The 4,271-nt window shown below is 41.7% G+C and overlaps 1 long non-coding RNA gene across 1 annotated transcript in view; it reads right to left on the reverse strand.

The window, feature by feature from the left end:
- LOC310853603 overlaps positions 1–4,271 on the reverse strand; it is a 762,466-nt gene that overhangs the window by 636,179 nt on the left and 122,016 nt on the right. The gene's annotated exons all lie outside the window — the stretch shown is intronic.

Raw genomic sequence — 4,271 nt, forward strand, 5'->3', positions numbered from 1 at the left:
ACCAGGCAAATAAAGAGCAGTTCCCTGCAGGTCTGACTAAATGGAAGGTGGGAAATGAGGGACTTGGACTTGACACGATGACACCATGTTCCTTTTCAAATTGATTGCTGTAGAAGAATGCTTTTTTTCTTCTTCAAACCACCCTGAAAGAGTGCAATTCCCTGCTCCACAATTACAACAAATAAGTACAAGAGACTCACAACATAACTTAAAGCAAATTTACATGGAGTTTAGCTTGAGTATAGCTGTTTAATTCATGTTAATTCAACATTTTATATTTGTTCTTGGTTTGGTTGTTTTTGGTTTGTGTGTTTTATGCCAGTGCATGTTTGTGGTGGGTCATGGATGGACTTAGACTTGCTTTATTCAACACATTCATCTGAGACATCAGCTCTTAAAGCTCATTTAATAAAGAAGCCCAGTTCTCACCTAAACTGTTTTTATACAGTAGATATTTTAGCAGAAGTAATGGGGTTGTTATGTGTACTGTGGCTGGTTGGGCTCATAGACCAATTTTTGTCTTTGGTGCATACAGTGAGACCGGGGCCTACCACACCGACATATTGTTGTACACCACACCAAGCTTGTCTTGATACATATACAGTATATCATAGATTATGTTCTGATGTTGTAAGTTGGAACTTAACCATGGCAAGCAAGCGGTTACCAATTTATTTGGTTTATTTGTGGACTTTCTGTTAATAAATGGCATACGCCAAATGGCATTCACATCCTTCTTTCTCGCTGTCAGTGTCTTCCCTCCAAGCAGATATCCCCAGCTCAATAATTAGTTGAACACAGATTCAGAATATTCAAATACTTGTCTTGTTTTATCATTCATTTAAGTTTTTTTTTTAATATAAAATAATGATTGAATATTTTGTCATCCAATATTTCCCGGGGGAAATGCCACTGCTCTGCACTGCCATGTCACATCAGCTTGTGAAGTCCATCATACAGTAGGTGGGAACATGGGGGTCTGCTCCTGAAAACAACCATAACAAACACACAAGGTCAAGTTGGGTCAGAGAAAAAATTGAGAAGTTTAACTCATGGAAATTACTGTTGTAATCCTTTGATCTCTACATCCAGGGTGCATAAACCATCTTCACTGTGTCACAGGCCAGGCGCTGATCATCACACAGCACTGTGAGCACACAGCTATGTGAGATAAACAATGTATCAACTCACCAGAAGCAGAACTAGTAATGTGTTTTAATTGAGAACAATCAAAATCTAAATAAAAATGTACAAAATTAAATATACTATCATACTAACTTTATTGAAAATTAGTTTGGTTCATCAATCTCCTGGCTGGTCCGCACAGCCTTGAAAGTAATAATTTATAACTGTGAGTGGACGACCCCAATTATGCAGTAACACCAAGGATGCGAAAGTGATGTCACTGCAGACTGACTGGTTTATAAACAGCTTGAAGTCCATACTACTTCCGTGTTGCATACCAGTGACATCACTGACCATTCCTTAGTATCTTTACCACAGCCTTGTTTCAACGCGTGGGTTACTGCATGTGTTCATGCTCAGCTCGCAGCAGCACAACAAAGATCAGCTGTAGCCTATTTTGTCACGTTCCGTCGCGCGAATGAAACACTAGATGGGATTATTATGTCATGTGACTCATGTTCTGATACAGCATTCAAGAACAACTATCAGAAGATGTAACCCAGGTAAAGTAATCTGGCACTCTGCAAGTTTAACTAAAGTTTTTTCCATCTGTCCAAAGTAATTTGTGATAGCCTGCAGGCTGCAGTCCTGCTCTTAGACAGATTTATGTACTGTACTTTATGAACTTTTAATCTTTTAAACCAATGACCTCTTCCTTCAGGAAAGGATTCCATATAAGCCTTCTGGCTTCTTCCTTTCCTTGCATTGTATTTTTGTTTCTTTGATATGTTATTGTCTATTTTTTGTACCACATGCTAAATAAATAAACCAAACTAAACCAAACCAAACAGACAGGCTACATAGATTGATTGAAAGTGAAACATACAAACTGATGTAAACATACAGATTGATTGAAAAAACATCGCTTGGCACGCACCGCATCGCCCCCCTCTCTCTCTCTCTCTCTCTCTCTCTCACACACACACACACACTCACACACTATGTTATTTTTTAGGGTTTATAGGCGGCCTAAACAAAATATTTGCACTGGCCAGGACGGTCCATTCGCCACTATACGTGAGGCGAGCACCTTTCGACTTGAATTAAAAATGAGCAAGGGAATTATAAGTGGATCAAGTTCCATTATCAGTGAGACCACAAGCGTCTGTGCACTTGTTGACAGTTTTTGTGGATTGTCCAGATTTAGAGATGGGAAACGAGAGGCGGGTGCTTAGTAACCCGATGCTTTAATACATGAGCTATCGGGTCAGGGAGGCCATATTATGAAAGAGCACCGCTCAGGTGCTTTTGTTGCCAATTATATGGCAATGTGGCAGCAATTAATGTGCAGGGATAGCCCTGCACATTTTATCCGAGGTGTTATTTTGCCATTGGCTTTCAACTACGCGCCCCTATCGGTCGGGAGGAGGGTGGCACTCGGTGTGTTCGATATAGGTAGGCTGACCGCCCTGCCAATACAGACTAATAGGCGAGTGCGCTCCCGGTGTGCAACTGTGGATTTCCCAAACGAACCCCGTTTGAAAAAAGTAGCCGGGGCGCTCGGACAAAAATGCTTTTTATTAAACAACGCGGGACGCAGCAATTCTAATCGCTGGCGCTGCTACTAACTAACACCCGTGGGACACTTTGTGAGTACTTTATATTTTAAATCTGTATGTTTATATATACGGAAATCTTGTAAATGCAGCGAGCGCAAAAAACAGGGCAAAGTTACTGCATGACTGTCATGATAATCATCATGGCAGTCATGTTCCAGGGCTAGTGCAGGGAGAACAAAGTGTGGGGGGGAGGAAACATGCAAAGAAGAGGAATGTAAAGAAAGCCAAGGAGAATTAAAGTGTGTGCATTGTGGTGGGGGACATTACACACGATCAACTGTAGCCCCTTTCGGGACCCTCGGTTACCGTTTCTGGATTTTGGACGCAGGGTCCCTCGGTACTTATTCCACTCTCCATGGGAGACAGAAAACAGATAAAAAATACTTAACGGCATCGGCGCTTAATGCGATTTCTCCAACGTTTCCGTTGTCTCCTATAGACGCTTTATGCATCTTTGAAACATCTCACCAACACTCAAGCGGAGCGCAGCAGGGCGTGAACGGCGGGTATGTACATCTGTCTCCCATGGAGAGTGGAATAAGTACTGAGGGACCCTGGGGTACCGACGTCCAAAATTCAGAAACGGTAACCGAGGGTCCCGAAAGGGGCTAGATCAACTGGTGTCCTAGGAGAGAGAAGGAGATTATGGTGTTGGTGAGCAGGGTTAGAGCAGAAAGGAAAGGATCGTCCTTCACCGGAGCTGTAAAGAGAGTGGAGAAGATCCTCACTAATAATCAGGATAAAATGGCAAAAAAAAATCTACTCAGTCTGTGTCTCATAAGAGGGCTGTGGGCAGTTCAGAAACCCGTCCACCAGTGACATCATGAATGGGGAATCCAAGCGAATAGAAAATGCAGGCTTTCTAGTCATGCAAAGTTGCAATACGAAAATGGAAGCCATCGTTCTCACGTTAATAAACCTCATTTTTGTAAAAGAAATCTTGTTTAAAAAAGAATCTGCCTAACGATGATGTCACTGGTGGACGGGTTTCTGAACTGCCCACAGCCCCCTCCTATATGAGATACGGACAGTAGATTCTTTTTGCCATTTTATCATGAATATTAGTGAGGGCCTATTATATGAAGTCTGAATCAGACTTCATATAAATCTGACAGGCATTCAAAAGGAACTCAAATGTGATGTTAATGTCCTGTAAGTAGACTTAGAAATAAAACTAGTGTTGACTAATCATTACATGTGGCTCTTTTTTTGAAGAGGAAGTTATGCACAGAAAGTCAGTTTCAGTTGTAAACAAGCTACTATGACACTTTCCCAAAGTTACGAGCCTTATATGAAGATAGGTTGAAAAGTGGTGAAGTAGTCCTTTAAGTTGATATACAGATATACAGATATACAGACACTTTAGATTCCATGTGTGGACAGAAGAAGCTGTGTTTTGCGTAATATCCGTTTTTTTTAGACAGCTGGTGGATGGAAGCTGCTTTTCCCGGAAAAGCTTGCCCCAGTGGCAATCTGCCACGTGGGTGGAGCTTTATTTCCATCCACCAGCTGTCTAAAAACCCGGAG

This window comes from Protomyctophum parallelum, assembly GCF_964188405.1.
Source record: "Protomyctophum parallelum genome assembly, chromosome: 22".
In the NCBI taxonomy this organism is placed as follows: domain Eukaryota; kingdom Metazoa; phylum Chordata; class Actinopteri; order Myctophiformes; family Myctophidae; genus Protomyctophum; species Protomyctophum parallelum.